The 19,608-nt window shown below is 41.3% G+C and overlaps 1 protein-coding gene across 2 annotated transcripts in view; it reads right to left on the reverse strand.

The window, feature by feature from the left end:
- Positions 1–19,608, reverse strand: part of LOC141052486 (stimulated by retinoic acid gene 6 protein-like) — a 664,959-nt gene that overhangs the window by 461,738 nt on the left and 183,613 nt on the right. The gene's annotated exons all lie outside the window — the stretch shown is intronic.

The following is a 19,608-nucleotide window of genomic DNA, read 5'->3' on the forward strand; positions in this document are numbered from 1 at the left end:
GTTATGTTTTACAGCATTGTTCAGAACACATTCCACTATGCAATGAATAAAAATTTGCAACTGGAATATTTCATCCAGAGATATCTAAGATGTGGTATTTTAGTGTTCCCTTTATTTTTTTGTATATATATATATATATATATATATATATATATATCTTATATATAAAGCTCAATGCGGGTGTGTATGTATGTATGTATGTACGTATGTCCGGGATTGGCATCCGCACCGTCGCAGCTACAGCCACAAAATTTGGCACAGTCACACGTCTGGACCCCGAGAGCGTCATAGGCTATGTTGTGAGGCAAAATTTTAACCCTGCATGTTCCAATTCACCAAAACAATTTTGCCCCTATCTACATAATGGGGAAAAAGTGAAAGGAAAAGTGTTGGAGGCAAATTGACAGCTGCCAGATGTGAACAAGGGGGACTTAAAGAATAAGAGCGATGGCGCCAAAGAGTATATACCGTACAGTTGCTAAGGTGGGGCCCTGACATGGGATACTCACCACACACGGGGATATGAACACACACAAAAAATGCGCCACACACTACCACGTGCTTCAACACATATACCACCCTCAGCATACATTTCACCACACATACACCAACCTCGCCACATAAAAGTCGAAACACAAAAGTCACCACTCAAAACTCGCCACGCTGTCCCAGAGCTGTTTAAAAGATGAAAAATGAGCTGTGATTGGTTGCTATCAGCAACAGTTTTCTTTGTAGACAGTTGTGGTAACTGAGGCCTATTATTCTTATCATTTCTATGGTGTCATCGTCCTTCTGTAAAGCTGGAAATAACACAATTTATTACCATGCCAACACAGACCACCCTCTGACACAGACTGCAGGGGGAGCCCAGTATCACCCAGGATAGGATTAGATACACGGCTCAGCAGTCAGTATCACACATGATAGGATTAGATACACAGCTCAGCAGTCAGTATCACACAGGATAGGATTAGATACACGGCTCAGCAGTCAGTATCACACAGTATAGGATTAGATACATGCCTCAGCAGTCAGTATCACTCAGGATAGGATTAGATACACAGCTCAGCAGTCAGTATCACACAGGAGAGGATTAGACACATGGCTCAGCAGGCAGTATCACACAGGATAGGATTAGATACACAGCTCAGCAGTCAGTATCACACAGGATAGGATTAGATACACAGATCAGCAGTCAGTATCACACAGGATAGGATTAGTTACACGGCTCAGCAGGCAGTATCACACAGGATAGGATTAGATGCACAGCTCAGCAGGCAGTATCACACAGGATAGGAATAGAAACACGGCTCAGCAGACAGTATCACACAGGATAGGATTAGATACACAGCTCAGCAGTCAGTATCACACAGGAGAGGATTAGATACACAGCTCAGCAGTCAGTATCACACAGGATAGGATTAGATACACGGATCAGCAGTCAGTATCACACAGGATAGGATTAGTTACACGGCTCAGCAGGCAGTATCACACAGGATAGGATTAGATGCACAGCTCAGCAGGCAGTATCACACAGGATAGGAATAGAAACACGGCTCAGCAGACAGTATCACACAGGATAGGATTAGATACACGGCTCAGCAGGCAGTATCACACAGGATAGGATTAGATACCCGGCTCAGCAGGAAGTATCACACAGGATAGGATTAGATACACGGATCAGCAGTCAGTATCACACAGGAGAGGATTAGACACATGGCTCAGCAGTCAGTATCACACAGAATAGGATTAGATACACAGCTCAGTAGACGGTATCACACAGGATAGGATTAGATACACGGCTCAGCAGACAGTATCACACAGGATAGGATTAGATACACAGCTCAGCAGTCAGTATCACACAGGATAGGATTAGATACACAGCTCAGCAGTCAGTATAACACAGGAGAGGATTAGACACATGGCTCAGCAGTCAGTATCACACAGGAGAGGATTAGATACACAGCTCAGCAGTCAGTATCACACAGGAGAGGATTAGACACATGGCTCAGCAGTCAGTATCACACAGGATAGGATTAGATACACGGCTCAGCAGTCAGTATCACACAGGAGAGGATTAGACACATGGCTCAGCAGTCAGTATCACACAGGAGAGGATTAGATACACAGCTCAGCAGTCAGTATCACACAGGAGAGGATTAGACACATGGCTCAGCAGTCAGTATCACACAGGAGAGGATTAGACACATGGCTCAGCAGTCAGTATCACACAGGATAGGATTAGATACACAGCTCAGCAGTCAGTATCACACAGGATAGGATTAGATACGCAGCTCAGCACACAGTATCACACAGAATAATATTAGTTACACGGCTCAGCAGTCAGTATCACACAGGATAGGATTAGATACGCAGCTCAGCACACAGTATCACACAGAATAGTATTAGATACACAGCTCAGCAGTCAGTATCACACAGGATAGGATTAGATACACGGTTTTTATGTGCAATATAATCATTATAATTTGTTATAACTAACCACAGTAGATTACTATGCCCAGGCAATGCCGGGCTCTTCAGCTAGGCTAGAATATATATATATATATATATACTACCATTCAAAAGTTTAGGGTCACTTAGACATGTCCTTATTTTTTAAAGAAAAGCAGTTTTCTCCAATGAAGCTAACATTAAATGATTCAGAAATACACTCTATACATTGTTAATGTGGCAAAGGACTATTCTAGCTGCAAACATCTAGTTTGTGATGCAATATCTTCATAGGTGTATAGAGGCCCATTTACAACATTCATCACTCCAGTGTTCTTATGGTACTTTGTGTTTGCTAACTGTGTAAGAAGGCTAATGGCTGGTTAGAATACCCTTGAAAACCCTTGTACAAGTATGTCAGCACAGCTGAAGACAGTTTGGCTGATAAGAGAAGCTATAAACCTGACCTTCCTTTGAGCTGGTTGAGAATCTGGAGCATTACATTTGTTGGTTCCATTAAAGTCTCAAAATGGCCAGAAAAAAAGAACTTTCGTGTGAAACTCAACAGTGTATTCTTGTTCTTAGAAATGAAGGCTATTCTATGCGAGAAATTGCCAAAAAACTGAAAATTTCCTACAACGGTGTGTTCTACTCCCTTCAGAGGAGAGCACAAACAGGCTCTAACCAGAGTAGAAAGAGAAGTGGGGGAGGCCGCGCTACACAACTGAGCATCAAGACAAGTACATTAGAGTCTGTCGTATGAGAAATCGAAGCCTCACAGGTCCTCAACTGGCGGCTTCATTAAATAGTACATGCAAAACGCCACTGTCAACGTCTACAGTGATGAGGCGACTTCGGGATGCTGGCCTTCAGGGCAGAGTGGCAAAGAAAAAGCCATATCTGAGACTGGCTAATAAAAGGAAAAGATTAATATGAGCAAAAGAACACAGACATTGGACAGAGGAAGATTGGAAAAAAGTGTTATGGACAGACGAATCCAAGTTTGAGGTATTTGGATCACACAGAAGAACATTTATGAGATGTAGAACAACTGAAAAGATGCTGGAAGATTGCCTGACGCCATCTGTCAAGCATGGTGGATGTAATGACCAGAAAAAAGAGAAAAAGACGCTACTGCATAGTTGCGCACTCTGACCACAAATAGAATATAATCTAATAATCTTTATTGACACATAAACCACAATATATAAAAACATAATTAAAATCATATAACAATGACATCCATGAAATCTGCAGTATACCCAATACAAAATACAGTCCTACCAAAATAAGATCATACAGAGTCTAAATGTATATCCGGTTACTTTAGTACCATAATTATATCCTATTTGTGCCTATGGCTAATGAGGACAGAAACAGCCCTATCAAGAGTGTTATATAAATCCTAGAAAGGGAAAAGGTAAGGACCAAAATAATCCAATATGGCCCCTAATAGACCTTGATCTGGGTTATAATGAACCCTGGTCCCTACAGGGCACAGATAACGCCCACAATACCCACATAGTCCAACAAATCAAAACATCTTTAGGATTAGTTACTTAGGAATAAATTCATGGACTTTGAGTGCGCTGCCAGACAAATTTCATAATCACACAAGGTTGCAAAAGTTAACCCTTTAATCCCTACGCGTTTCGAAGCATAGCACTTCTTCAGGGGTTGACACCCCTGAAGAAGAAGTGCTATGCTTCGAAACGCGTAGGGATTAAAGGGTTAACTTTTGCAACCTTGTGTGATTATGAAATTTGTCTGGCAGCGCACTCAAAGTCCATGAATTTATTCCTAAGTAACTTTGTTGCGGTTCCGCTGTGGACCGTTGGACGTGCAGCAGGCTGACATACTATACAGGCTTTACTTTCTCTCTAAGAAGGTGAGTATAATTACTCTAATTATCCATACATTTTACCCGGATAAGACCCTATTGCGCTCTTGTCTCAACCTTCTAGTGTATACAATTACTGAACATCTTTAGGATAGGATATAAAGAATAGAGGACATTACCAGAAAGAGATCATATACCACAATAGGTATGCAGACCCATGGAAGCCAGGCCCTAGACCATAACCCCACGCGTATCGCCGTAACCCGTACGGCTTCGTAAGGAGAACTTCTAAAGATGTTTTGATTTGTTTGAAGAAGAAAATTAGTATTTCAAATAAAAATCTTTTTTTTCATATCTTGTTAATGTCTGGACTAAATTTTAAATTCATTTGGCAACTCATTTGATTAATAAATGTATGAGTTTTCATGGAAAACACAAAATTGTCTGTGTGACCCCAAACTTTTGAACGGTAGTGTATACATATATACACAGCTCTGGCAAAAATTAAGAGACCACCACATCAAATCCCTGTCATGGGCAGCCCATTCTCCAGACCTGAACCCCATTCAAAACCTCTTGAATGTAATGAATGATGATGGATAGTCACAAGCCATGAAATAAAGAAAAACTGCTTAAATTTTTGCACCAGAAGCAGTGAGAAAGGCTGGTGGCAAGCATGCCAAGACGCATGAAAGCTGTTTTTAGAAATCATGGTTATATCACAAAATATTGACCTGAACCCCATTGAAAACCTCTGGAATGTAATGAAGAGGATGATGGATAGTCACAAGCCATGAAATAAAGAAGAACTGCTAAAATTTTTGCACCAGAAGCAGTGTGAAAGGCTGGTAGCAAGCATGCCAAGACGCATGAAACCTATTTATAAAAATCATGGTTACTCCACAAAATATTGATTTCAGAACTCTTCCTGAGTTAAAACCTTAGTATTGTTGTTTCTAAATGAACTTGTTTTCTTAGCATTATTTGAGGTCTGCAAGTACTGGGTTTTTAAAAAAAAATTTGACTAGTGATGAGCGAGCACTAAAATGCTGCGGTGCTCATTGCTCGGGTCGAGCAAATTGGAATACTCAGAAACTCGGACAGAAGAACTAGCCCGATGTAAGTCTATGGGAGACCCGAGCATTTTTACCCCGATCCCCCCGGGGGTCCTTTTAAGGCCGGCGTCACACACAACGATAAAAAAATCGGTCCGATTTTTACGGACCAAAATCGGACAAATGTTTCATGAACAGTGATCCGTCTGTCATCTGAATTTCCTGCGATAATCCTATTTTATTCGCATCTAAGCATCCGTTTGACATCAGTCTGGCGATATTTTCTCGCAGGCTTGCAAAATGGACATATAATGGATCCCTATTGCAGGTTAAAACCCAAAACGAAATAATAGATATATATACACATAGAATACATATACATATATATATATATATATATATATATATATATATATACATGTCATTGAGACACATATATATATTTACAATTCATACGATTCTTCATAGCAGAATAGCCGCAAAATCAATTGCCGGCTTTTGTAAAATCATTCCCCAACCCGACATGAAATGATACATGGTTTACATACAGTAAACCATTTCATTACATGCCTTTTTATATGTCTTTCACTAGTAATTAGATGAGGGTATGTGTGTAAAATTTTGGAGGTGTAGGTTGTAATTTAAGGGGTTAATTCGTTGTAAAAAATTGCGTGGGCTCCCGCGGTAATTTGTCAACCAGAGAGGTAAAGTAGGTGAGTGAGGGTAGATTTTACTAGCCTTGAGAGGGACCATTGTTTTCGCCCCCCCCAGCTACAAAAATCTGCCCTCTGTCAGTGTGATTTTACTGTATTGCAAAATGAATTGCCGACTTTTGTTAAAGGACACCGGGTGCGATTTTATCGCAAGTCACACTTGTGGTCCGTTTGCAATCCGATTTTTAATCGCACTCATAGACTTGCATTGGCGAGTCCGATCTGAAAATCAGTGACAATCGCAGCATGCTGCGATTGTCTCGGTCCGAGGAAAAGTTCCGAAAAAAAAAATCGGATGATGGGAGCTACGCCATAGAATAACATTGGGACGTTTGCAATGCGATTTTTTATCGCATTGATATTCATCCGATTTTTTCGCTAGTGTAACGCCGGCCTAAAGTCTAAAAAAAGTCTGAAAATGATGAAAACACTGCTCAAATGACACAGGTAAATCATAGGGATCACCCCTGGAAGCATTTCTGACTCCTAGGTCACAGCTGTAAACAAGGTTATCAGAGTTTAATGCCATTTTTACAGGTGCAGCAAAAAACATACAAAAACATAACTAAAATGGATTTTACTGGGAAATATGATAAGGAACATTCTTTCCAGCTTAATAACTTTTATCTAAGCCAAAATAATTAACCCTAAGTGTATGGGCTGGCAGACATTTCCCCTGTGGGGTACACCTCAACCTTTTTCTGGTGATCTAGTGGTGGCGGATGATGAGATGTGGAGGAAGGCCTGATTAAAAACTATGCCCAATTTAAAGGAGCGGGTCTCCTATACTTGTAATGCCCATACATTGAGTGTATGGGCTGGCAAACATTTCCCCTGTGGGGTACACCTCAACCTTTTTCTGAACAAGTATTTTACGCCCAGCATAAACAACGACCCTTGTTAATAATTTGACACTGGCTGTAGAAGCATGGAACACATTGAACCTGGTGATTTAGTGGCAGTGGATGATGAGACGTGGAAGAAGGCCTCATTAACCCCTTTACCCCCAAGGGTGGTTTGCACATTCATGACCGGGCCAATGTTCACAATTCAGACCACTGTCCCTTTATGAGGTAATAACTCTGGAACGCTTCCATGGATCCCGGTGATTGTTTTCTCGTGTCGTGACGTATTGTACTTCATGTTAGTGGTAAAATTTCATTGACATAACTTGCGTTTATTTGTGAAAACTATGGAAATTTGGCGCAATTTTCCAACTTTGAATTTTTATGCCCTTAAATCACAGAGATATGGTACACAAAAAACTTAATAAGTAACATTTTCCACGTGTTTACTTTCCATCAGTACAATTTGGGAACAAAAATTTTTTTTTGTTAGGAAGTAATAAGGGTTAAAAGTTGACCAGCGATTTCTCATTTTTACAACACTATTTTATTTTTAGGGAACCACATCACATTTGAAGTCACTTTCAGGGGTCTATATCATAGAAAATACTCAAAAGTGACCCCATTCTAAAAACTGCACCCCTCAAGGTGCTCAAAACCAGATTCAAGAAGTTTATTAACCCTTCAGGTGCTTCACAGGAAATTTTTGAATGTTTAAAAAAATGAACATTTAACTTTTTTTCACAAAAAAATTACTTCAGGTACAATTTTTTTTTATTTTACCAAGAGTAACAGGAAAAAGTTGACTGCAAAAGTTATTGTGCAATTTGTCCTGAGTACGCTGATACCTGATATGTGGGGGGGACCACTCTTTCGGCGCAAGTCAGAGCTCAGAAGGGAAGGAGCGCCGTTTGATTTTTTCACTGCAAAATTGGCTGGAATTCAGATCGGATGCCATGTCACGTTTGGAGAACCCCTGATGTGCCTAAACAGTGGAAACCCCCCAAATGGCCCCTATTTTGGAAACTAGACCCCCTAAGGAACGTATCTAGATATGTGGTGAGAACTTTGAACCCCCAAGGGCTTCACAGAAGATTATAACGTACAGCTGTACAATTAAAAAAATCATATTTTTTCCAAACAAATGATCTTTTCACCCCCAATTTTTATTTTCCTAAGGGTAACAGGACCCCCAAAAGTTATTGTGCAATTTGTCCTGAGTACGCTGATACCCCATATGTGGGGGTAAACGACTATTTGGGTGGATAGCAGAGCTCGGAAGGGAAGCAGCGCCATTTGACTTTTTTGTTTGGAATTGAGATCAGATGCCATGCCGCGTTTGGAAAGCCCCTGATGTGCCTAAACAGTGGAAAACCCCACAACTGACCTCTTTTGGAAACTAGACCCCCAAGGAACTTATCTGGATGTGTGATGAGCAGTTTGAACCCCCAAGTGCTTCACAGAAGTTTATAACGCCAGGGCGTGAAAATTAAAAAATCATATTTTTTCCACAAACATGATCATTTAGTCCCCAATTGTTTAATTTTCCCAAGGGTAAAAGGAGAAATTGGACCCCAAAAGTTGTTGTCCAATTTGTACTGAATACGCTGATATCCCATATGTGGGAGAAAACTACTATATGGGCACACGTCGGAGCTCGGAAGGGAAGTAGTGACATTTTGGGAAAATGGAAATAAATACTTTTTTTATTTTATTTTTTTCCTAACTATGGGGGTTTTAAATGGGGGTTTGATTTACTATTTATGGCAGGTTTTTATGTTTGGCAGCTGTCGCATGCTAAAAGACGCTTCTTATTGTAAAAAGAGTTTTTGCATCACCACATTTTGAGAGTTATAATTAGAGTTGAGCGATACCGTCCGATACTTCAAAGTATCGTATCGGATGGTATCGGCCGATCTTTAAAAAAAGTATCGGTATCGCCGATTCCGATACCGGAAGTCCCATTCAAGTCTATGGGACTTCCGGTATCGGAATAAGAAAAACCCTTTCCTGCCCTTGTACAGCCTCTCTGGGGTCTGTACGGGCCTTTCGGGGGGCTGTGCCGGCCTGCCAGGGGGTCTGTGCAGGCTCCGGTGGTCTGTGCCGGCCTGCCGGGGGGCTGTGCAGGCTCCGGGGGGCTGTGCCGGCCTGCCGGGGGGCTGTGCCGGCCTGCCGGGGGGCTGTGCAGGCTCCGGGGGGCTGTGCCGGCCTGCCGGGGGGCTGTGCCGGCCTGCCGGTGGTCTGTGCAGGCTCCGGGGGTCTGTGCAGGCATCGTCCGATGGGACTACAAGTCCCATCGGGCGATGCCTGCTACCATGACAGTGATTGACACATTAGCCAATGATGGGACAGTAGTAGTCCCATCATCCGGCTAATGTGTTAAATGTAAAAAAAAAAAAAAAAATTACATGCTACATACATACAACATGCATACTACATACATGCTACATTCATACTACATACTACATACATGCTACATTCATACTACATAAATACTACATGCAACATACATACTACATATATACTACATGCATGCTACATACATACTGCATGCTACATACATACCACATATATACTACATACATACTACATGCATGCTACATGCATGCTACATGCTACATACATAACATATATACTACATGCATGCTACATACATACTACATGCTACATACATACTACATGCTACATACATACTACATACATACTACATACATGCTACATACATACTGCATGCTACATACATACTACATACATACTACATGCATGCTACATACATACTACATATATACTACATGCATGCTACATACATACTACATACATACTACATACATGCTACATACATACTGCATGCTACATACATACTACATACATACTACATACATACTACATGCATGCTACATACATACTACATATATACTACATGCATGCTACATACATACTACATGCTACATACATACCACATACATACTACATATATACTACATGCATGCTACATACATACTACATATATACTACATGCATGCTACATACATACTGCATGCTACATGCATGCTACATACATACTACATACATACTACATGCTACATACATACCACATATATACTACATACATACAATACATTCATACAATACATACATAGACATACAGTACATATAACATAGAGTAACATACTTACCAATACTTGTCACATTGTTCCCCGAAGCCATTGTCGTCTACGGAATAAATATTAACATAACAAACCACAAAAATACTCACCCACGATCCGAAGCAGTCCACGAGTGTGTCCCACGACGATCTTGGGTAGAGAACTGCAGCATCAGCTGATGCCGCCGTTCTCTACTGGCTGCAGGAATCCAATGACGGAAGGTAGGTATCCTTCCGCACTGTATTCCTCCGCCACTTAAAAAAAAAAAGTCCCTAGTCTCACTTTATGCCATTGCTGCGTGGGAATTTCCCACACAGCAATGGCATAAAGTGAGACTAGGGACTTTTTTTTTTTAAGTGGCGGAGGAATACAGTGCGGAAGGATACCTACCTTCCGTCATTGGATTCCTGCAGCCCGTAGAGAACGGCAGCATCATCTGATGCTGCAGTTCTCTACCCAAGATCGTCATGGGACACACTCGTGGACTGCTTCGGATCGTGGGTGAGTATTTTTGTGGTTTGTTATGTTAATATTTATTCCGTAGACGACAATGGCTTCGGGGAACAATGTGACAAGTATTGGTAAGTATGTTACTCTATGTTATATGTACTGTATGTCTATGTATGTATTGTATGAATGTATTGTATGTATGTAGTATATATGTGGTATGTATGTAGCATGTAGTATGTATGTGGTATGTATGTAGCATGCATGTAGTATGTATGTAGCATGCATGTAGTATATATGTAGTATGTATGTAGTATGTATGTAGTATGTATGTAGCATGTATGTAGCATGCAGTATGTATGTAGCATGTATGTAGTATGTATGTAGCATGTATGTAGCATGTAGTATGTATGTAGTATGTATGTAGCATGTATGTAGCATGCAGTATGTATGTAGCATGTATGTAGTATATATGTAGTATGTATGTAGCATGTAGTATGTATGTAGTATATATGTAGCATGTATGTAGTATGTATGTAGTATGTATGTAGCATGCATGTAGCATGTATGTAGTATGTATGTAGTATGCAGCATGTATGTAGTATGTATGTAGTATATATGTAGTATGTATGTAGCATGCATGTAGTATGTATGTAGTATGTATGTAGCATGCAGTATGTATGTAGCATGTATGTAGTATGTATGTAGTATATATGTAGTATGTATGTAGCATGCATGTAGTATGTAGTATGTATGTAGCATGCAGTATGTATGTAGCATGTATGTAGTATGTATGTAGTATATATGTAGTATGTATGTAGCATGCATGTAGTATGTATGTAGCATGCATGTAGTATGTATGTAGTATTTTTTTTTTTTTTTTTTTTTTTTAACATTTAACACATTAGCCGGATGATGGGACTACTACTGTCCCATCATTGGCTAATGTGTCAATCACTGTCATGGTAGCAGGCATCGCCCGATGGGACTTGTAGTCCCATCGGACGATGCTTGCACAGACCCCCGGACATCAGCACAGCCCCCCGGCAGGCCGGCACAGCCCCCCGGCAGGCCGGTACAGACCCCCACAGGGTGCACAGACCACCGGCAGGCCGGCACAGCCCCCCGGCAGGCCGGTACAGACCCCGGGCAGTCCACACAGCCCCCCGGCAGGCCGGCACAGCCCCCCGGCAGGCCGGCAGAGACCCCCGGAAGGCCCGAAATGACGGCGCATCATGATGCGCACACACCGCGCATCATGATGACGTCAGGCCGTCAATCAACTGAACTTCCGATTCCGATGCCGAATTCCGATATTGAAAAAATATCGGAAGTCGGTATCGGAATTCCGATACAGCAAGTATCGGCCGATACCCGATACTTGCGGTATCGGAATGCTCAACACTAGTTATAATTTTTCCATATTTTGACCCACTGAGTCATGCCAGGTCTTATTTTTTGCGGGACGAGTTGACGTTTTTATTAGTACCATTTTCGGGCAAGTGACATTTTTTGATCGCTTTTTATTCTGATTTTTGGAACGCAGAATGAGCAAAAACCAGCATTTCATGAAATTCTTTTGGGGGGTGTGTTTACACCGTTCCGCGTGCGGTAAAATTGATAAAGCAGTTTTATTCTTGGGGTCAGTACGATTACAGCGATACCTCATTTATGTATTTTTTTAGGATTTGTCGCTTTTATGCAATGAAAACAATTTTATATAAAAAGTAATTATTTTTGCATCGCTTTATTCTGCGAGCTATAACTTTTTAATTTTTTTGCTGATGATGCTTTGTTGTGGCTCATTTTTTGCTGGACACGATGTCGTTTTCAGCGGTGCCATGGTTATTTATATCCGTCTTTTTGAACGCGCATTATTGTACTTTTTATTCGGCGGTATGATGATAAAGCATTGTTATTTGCTTTGTTTTTCATTTTTATTTTTTAAGGGGTTCACTAAAGGTGTTAACTAGTGGGACAGTTTTATAAGATGGGTCATTACGGACGCGGCAATACTAAATTTGTGTATTTTTATTGTTTTTTTTATTTCCAAAAAATAAATTTATTAAGTAATTTTTTTATTTATTTAGGGATTTTTTAAAAATTATTTTAACTTTTTTTTTTACTTTATTCTATTGTCCCAGGGGGACATTACTGTAATTTGTCAGATCGCTGATCTGACAGTTTGGACAGCAGTCTGTCAGATCAGCGATCTGACAGGCGCTGCACAGGCTTCCTCACTGCCTGCTCTATGCAGGCACTGAGGAAGCCGCCTCCCTGCAGGCCCCCGAAGGCCCCCGCAGCCATCTTGGATCCAGAGGCCTGCAGGGAAGGAGGCCCCCAGAGCAGCGCAGCACATCGCGCTGCTCCGGGTGTCTCAGGGAAGCACCGATGGAGCCCCCTCCCTGCCGATGCTTCCCTAATCCCCTGGTACACTGCGATCATGTTTGATCGCAGTGTGCCAGGGGTTAAAATGCCGGGGGCAGTCGGTGACCACCCCTGACACATAGTGCCGGGTGTCAGCTGAAATTGGCCGCGATCAGCGGCACCCCCCTGGGAGCACCACTGATCGCTTAGACAAACTATCCTGTCCCCGATCATAGGGCCCGGGTACCATGGATGGAATAGTATGTCTCATGTCAGAAAGGGGTTAAAAAATAGGCCCAATAGGAGTGGGTCTACTAGGCTTGTAATGCCCATACACTAAGTATAGGGGCTGGCAAACATTTCCCCTGTGGGGTACACCTCAACCTTTTTCTGAACAACTATTTTATGCCCAGCATAACAAACAACCCGAGGCACTATCTCCTTCCCCATAATCCTGTAGCATGTAAGCCCGCAAGGTCAGGGTCCTCTTCCCTATGTATGTTGCAAAAGTTCAATATTCCAGGAATTATCAATAATGAAAAGTGAACATATAATCCCTATAAAAGCGACTTTTAATTGCATATAAAAATAAAACCACCCATTCCCAGTGAAAAAATGACAATGCCACAATATAGACCTAAACTAAGATGCTGCAAGGCCCTACAATAAACTCAACTGATACTTTCCTGTCCGTGGAGGTTGGCACCCTAGGGATCCTGATTATTTGGCGACCCCACTCAGCGAGGACTGTACCAGTCTGTCATTGTTAGTTTGTGATATTTGTATTTTGATGTAACCCATCTCATGTACAGCACCATGGAATTAATGGTGCTATATAAATAAATAATAATAATCATGGGGCATTAAGTGGTCAACCCCTTCGTGCCGGAGCCCATTTTCGTTTCTGAGTTTCTGTTTTTCCTCCCCTTTTTCCCAGAGCCATAATAGTTTTATTTTTCTGTTAATATGGCCATGTGAGGGTTTTTTTTTGCAGGGCAAGTTGTACGTTTGAACAACACCATAGGTTTCACCATATGCACTCAAAAACAAGCAAAAAAAAGTGCGATGAAATTGCAAATGTGCAATTCCACAATGGCTTTTTGGATTTTTTTTTACCACGTTTGCCAAATGCTAAAACTGACCTGCCATTAAGATTATCCATGTCATTACAAGTTCATAGTCACCAAACATGTCTAGGTTCTTTTTTATTTAAGTGTGAAAAAAAAAATTAAAAGTTTGTTAAAAAAAATTGTGTTATTTTCCAAGCCCCATAGCGTCTCCATTTTTCTTGATCTCGGGTTGGATGAGGGCTTATTTTTGGCGTGCGGAACTGACATTTTTATAAGATCTTTTGATCGCCCTTTATTGCATGTTAATGCAATGTCGCGGCGATTAAGAAAACGCAATTCTAGTATTGCGCATGTTGCAAAAGGGTTAAATAGTGTCTTCCCAGACTGGATGACAAAATACCCCAATAGTATAACTCGTGTCCTCCATAATCCTGAATTGCTTTCAACTTTACTAATAAAAAGTGATCATTGAGCAGCCAATCAGCAACCACTTGAAAGTCATGACTTCTTGCTGTTACTCTCTGCATCACAGGATACATTCAGACAGGCGGAACTATAGTATTCATAGACTGTTCCAATCTTGTAATAAAACAATTATGTGGATTTTGAGCCCCACTGCGGACACTGAGTGATGTCATGTCTGAACAGAGCTGTGGAATATATTGTGTATATAAAAGCAACATAAATAATAAAAAAACAGTATAAATAAGCTGTTGTATTATTGAAAGCTAAGAAAACCAATGAAATATTAAAGAAATTCTCAGTACATGGTCTAGTTGAGGGGTTGACAACCATCGTTCTAGAGCGTGTCATGAGACGGCCAAGGAATACTTCACAGCCAACAAAGCTGGTTTAGCTCCAAAATGAAGCATTAATACCGTGACCTTCTGTAATCTCCAGCTGGCAGTCTTACTATCTGAAAGTGAGTGAGCAGAGGGGATGTAGTACGCTTTCTTTTAACCCTTTTATAATCTTAAAGATGCCTTAATCCAACAAGCCACTATCTAATGATAATGATATTTTAAGCAAAGTAGGGAAGACAAGAGGTATGGCTTATGTACAGTCATATGTTAAAGTTTGGGCACCCCTATTAATGTTAACCTTTTTTCTTTCTAACAATGTTGGTTTTTGCAACAGCTATTTCAGTTTCATATATCTAATAACTGATGGACTCAGTTATATTTCTGGATTCAAATGAGGTTTATTGTACTAACAGAATATGGGCAATCTCCATTTAAACAAAATTTGACCGGTGCAAAAGTATGGGCACCTCAACATAAAAGTGACATTAATATTTCGTAGATCCTCCTTTTGCAAAAATAACAGCCTCTAGTCGCTTCCTGTAGCTATTAATAAGTTCCTGGATCCTGGATGAAGGTATTTGTGACCATTCCTGCTTACAAAACAATTCCAGTTCAGTTAAGTTTGATGGTCGCCGAGCATGGACAGCCCGCTTCAAATCATCCCACAGATGTTCAATGATATTTAGGTCTGGGGACTGGGATGGCCATTCCAGAATATTGTAATTGTTCCTCTGCATGAATGCCTGAGTAGATTTGGAGCGGTGTTTTGGATCATTGTCTTTCTGAAATATCCATCCCCTGCGTAACTTCAACTTCGTCACTGATTCTTGCATATTATTGTCAAGAATCTGCTGATACCGAGTGGAATCCATGCGACCCTCAACTTTAACAAGATTCCCGGGCCGGCATTGGCCACACAGCCCAAAAGCATGATGGAACCTCCACCAAATTTTACTGTGGGTAGCAAGTGTTTTTCTTGGAATGCTGTGTTTTTTAGCCTCCATGCATAACGCCTTTTTGTATGACCAAACAACTCAATCTTTGTTTCATCAGTCCACAGGACCTTCTTCCAAAATGTAACTGGCTTGTCCAAATGTGCTTTTGCATACCTCAGGCGACTCTGTTTGTGGCGTGCTTGCAGAAACGGCTTCTTTCGCATCACTCTCCCATACAGCTTCTCCTTGTGCAAAGTGCGCTGTATTGTTGACCGATGCACAGTGACACCATCTGCAGCAAGATGATGCTGCAGGTCTTTGGAGGTGGTCTGTGGATTGTCCTTGACTGTTCTCAGCATTCTTCTTCTCTGCCTTTCTGATATTTTTCTTGGCCTGCCACTTCTGGGCTTAACAAGAACTGTACCTGTGTTCTTCCATTTCCTTACTATGTTCCTCACAGTGGAAACTGACAGGTTAAATCTCTGAGACAACTTTTTGTATCCTTCCCCTGAAAAGCTATGTTGAATAATCTTTGTTTTCAGATCATTTGAGAGTTGTTTTGAGGAGCCCATGATGACACTCTTCATAGGAGAATCAAATAGGAGAACTACTTGCAAGTGGCCACCTTAAATACCTTTTCTCATGATTTGATACACCTGGCTATGAAGTTCAAAGCTCAATGAGGTTACAAAACCAATGTAGTGCTTCAGGAAGTCAGTAAAAAGTAGTTAGGAGTGTTCAAATCAAGAAAATGATAAGGGTGCCCATACTTTTGCACCTGTCAAATTTTGTTTAAGTGCAGATTGCACATTTTCTGTTAGTACAATAAACCTCATTTGAATCCAGAAATATAACTGAGTCCATCAGTTATTAGATATGTGAAACTGAAATAGCTGTTGCAAAAACCAAAATTGTTATAAAGAAAAAGGGTTAACATTAATAGGGGTGCCCAAACTTTTACATATGACTGTATACATTCCCATGTTTACTTAAAAAAGCCATCTGAAAATTGCATAAAACTCGCATTTATCAAGTAGCAGTTCACCCTAGAACATATTTACACTAGTGAAATACATGTGATTTTATTTTGTGTTTTCGTTTAGCATTTAGATTCAGTATTACTGTTGTTGGATCTTTCTATTAGGAAATATGTTATCCCTACAATGCTTATGTGGTAACCACTAATTAGCTTCTTAAAGATGAAGGCTATGTGCCCGCGTAGCGTTTTAAAATGCACACTAAAATCCGGACTCCTTCCCAGAAATCGCGCGTTTTTTTCCGCACGATTTCACTGCGATTTTACAGCGATTCTGTTCGCGATTTTGCCGCGATTTTCTCAAGCACTTTCCAAGCGATTTGAAGCATCGCTTGGAAAGTGATTGACAGGTTGGTCACACTCATCAAACATAGTGTTTGACAAGTGTGAGCAGCTTTTTACTATTGAGGCCGCCTATGCGGCCCAATAGTAAAAGATAAAATGTTAAAAATGATAAAAAAATAAAAAATCGGGGTGTATTTACCTTCCGACGTCCCGCGCTGCCATCCCGGGTCTCAGCGTTCCCAGCGATGCCTTGCGAGACCTGTGATGACGTTGGTCTCGCGTTGCTATAGCGATCTCGCGAGACCGCTAGAGTCACGCGAGACTACGTCATCACAGGACGTTGCCGCAAGGCATTACTGGGAACGCTTAGGCCGGGAATGCAGCGCAGGACGCCGGAAGGTAAATATACCCCGATTTTTTATTCTTTTTTTTACAGGGGTATGGTACCCAGGGCCTGGAGGACAGTCTCCTCTCCTCCACACCGTGGGTACCAACCGCACATGAGATGCTTAACTTCCCGCATGGTGGGCATAGCCACATGCGGGAAGTAAGCGATTCTCATGCATTCCTATGGGTGCGGAATCGCGGCAATTCTTTGCGATTCCACACAAAAGAATGAGCATGCTGCGATTTTTTCCGCGATGCGTTTCCGCCGCGGAAAAAAGCGCAGCATTAGCACAGCATGTGCGGAATGCCATAGGAATGCATGGGGGGCATTCTGTACACGATTTTTTAACGTTTTCGCGCCGAAAATCGTGGCAAAAAACGCTTAAAAATCGCATCGTGGGCACACAGCCTTACTGGTGTTAATCATGTGGCTGTATTATAGTTATATTTTTTTTAACCAAGCTACAAGAGGGTTCCTTTACAGATGTATGAAATCTATGTGTCAGTGCTTTTAATGGAAAATACCTCAATGGCACCCATTGGAGCCTACCTGGCAAAACCCATATGCCAAGCAGCTTCTTAATAGAGTGTAGGTGCACTGTTACACATGTGCATCAGCCCTAATGATCTCCAACATTGGGTTATTAGTGTAGGTGCACTGTTACACATGTGCATCAGCCCTAATGATCTCCAACATTGGGTTATTAGTGTAGGTGCACTGTTACACATGTGCATCAGCCCTAATGATCTCCAACATTGGGTTATTAGTGTAGGTGCACTGTTACACATGTGCATCAGCCCTAATGATCTCCAACATTGGGTTATTAGTGTAGGTGCACTGTTACACATGTGCATCAGCCCTAATGATCTCCAACATTGGGTTATTAATAAGGCAAATGAAATAAGAGTCGGCATTGTAGGAGGTGATGCATAAGGTGACCAAAAAAGTATTCAGTAAACTCACTGACTATAACGGTGAAATGAGAGGTATTCTGTAGATTGTGAGCCCTCGCGGGCAGGGTCCTCTCTCCTCCTGTACCAGTTGTGACTTGTATTGTTTAAGATTACTTTACTCTTTTTTTATGTTTACCCCTTTTCACATGTAAAGCGCCATGGAACAAATGGCACTATAATAATTATTAATAATAATAACAATAATTCTATGTAAGCTGTGGGAAGCAGCCATGCCTCCTTAGATCTCCAGGTAAGTTAAAAGTTGCCTACTGTTTCTGGGAAGCTCATACACATAAAAAAAAATCTTCCTTGGAAAGTTCAATCAACATAGGCACCAAACCCCACTTTTTCATTTGAAGCTGGATACATTAAGTTAGCATGATCATTTTTTCATAAGCCCATGTTTATATCAAGTTGTGTTTCATGTTCAAGATGCCATATCTTAGAAAATCAAACAAGGAATATTACTGTCCTGAAGCAAAATCACAAAGGAGATCTCCTTTAGAAGTGGGGCACTTCACCAATGCAGTATGCGAGAAATACTTGTGGGGCCCTTCCTGCTATTCCCCACTTCTACCAGGAATCTCCTTTGTGACTGTGCTTCCGGATAGTAATATGCCTTGTTTGGTCTTCTAAGATATGGCATCCTGGATTTTCTGAAGAAATACGCATTACTTGATATAAGCATGGGTTTATAAGAAAATGATCATGTCAAGTGAAAAGATGGGGTTTGGCGTATGTGTTCCTTGAATTTTCTTAGGGGGGGTTCTTTTATCTACTTTACACTTTGAGGCTATGTGTCCACGTTGCAGAAATGCTGTGGAAATGTCCGCAGCATTTCCGCAAGTTCCTGCCGCGGGTAAAACGCATGCGGAATACGCATGCGTTTTCCCGCAAAACACAAGCGCTTTGCAAGCATTTTTAGCTTGCAGAATGCTTGCGCTTTCCAAGCGATTTGAAGTGTGACCAACTTTTTACTATTGATGCTGCCTATGCAGCGTCAATATTAAAAGATAGAGCGTAAAGAATAATTTAAGAAAATAGGCATATACTCACCTTCTGTTGGCCCCTGGCCCTCAGCGACGTTGCCGGCAGGCTCTGTTCCCAGGGATGCATTGCGAGAATCACCTCAGATGACATAGCAGTCACGCGACCATGACATCATCTGGGATGATTCGCGCAGTGCATCCCTGGGAACGGAAAATGCCGACAGCGTGGCGGACAGGTGGGAGAGCTCTGGGGGCCATGAGAAGGTGAGTATATCCCTATTTTTT

Source organism: Dendrobates tinctorius, unplaced genomic scaffold, assembly GCF_039654945.1.
Source record: "Dendrobates tinctorius isolate UK_male_01 unplaced genomic scaffold, ASM3965494v1 ptg000160l, whole genome shotgun sequence".
NCBI classification, from domain to species: domain Eukaryota; kingdom Metazoa; phylum Chordata; class Amphibia; order Anura; family Dendrobatidae; genus Dendrobates; species Dendrobates tinctorius.